The sequence below is a fragment of the Myotis davidii genome, unplaced genomic scaffold (genome assembly GCF_000327345.1).
Source record: "Myotis davidii unplaced genomic scaffold, ASM32734v1 C62018137, whole genome shotgun sequence".
In the NCBI taxonomy this organism is placed as follows: Eukaryota; Metazoa; Chordata; class Mammalia; order Chiroptera; family Vespertilionidae; genus Myotis; species Myotis davidii.
The window spans coordinates 1-362 of record NW_006334450.1 but is presented as its reverse complement, the minus strand read 5'-3'; the positions used below and the strand labels follow the sequence as shown (position 1 = coordinate 362).

The following is a 362-nucleotide window of genomic DNA, read 5'->3' as shown; positions in this document are numbered from 1 at the left end:
GGGGGGCTGGGGCATGTGTTTATTTAGCAGTCAAGGAACAACTCCATCAGCAGGTGGCCTGGGAGCAGCAATGGGCCGCACTGTGTGAGGACCCTGGCTCTCATGGCGTCCGGCTCGTGGGGGCAGCTGGGTGGCACCTTGGGTGGAGGCGGAGATGAAGGCAACGGGAAGGAGGAAGAGGAGGCACCTGAGAGGCACGCAGGGGAGTCACGATGGCGACAATGCCGGGTAGGGGAGCAGCAGGCCGCGGCCCTCTGGCTCCCATCAGCCCCCTCCCATCCACACTCACCACGTGCTCACTGGTCATCGATGCACTTGTCTGTGGGGGAGAAAGTTCGTCACAATAGGCAGGGATGTGTGTG

The 362-nt window shown here is 62.7% G+C and overlaps 1 long non-coding RNA gene across 1 annotated transcript; it reads right to left on the bottom strand.

Moving 5' to 3' along the window:
• Positions 1-4: 4 nt before the first annotated feature.
• LOC107185242 lies at positions 5-362 on the bottom strand. Its single transcript, XR_001516157.1, has 2 exons — positions 290-362; positions 5-187 (listed from the first exon to the last, which is right to left on the bottom strand). It is a non-coding gene; the product is annotated as an uncharacterized LOC107185242 (long non-coding RNA).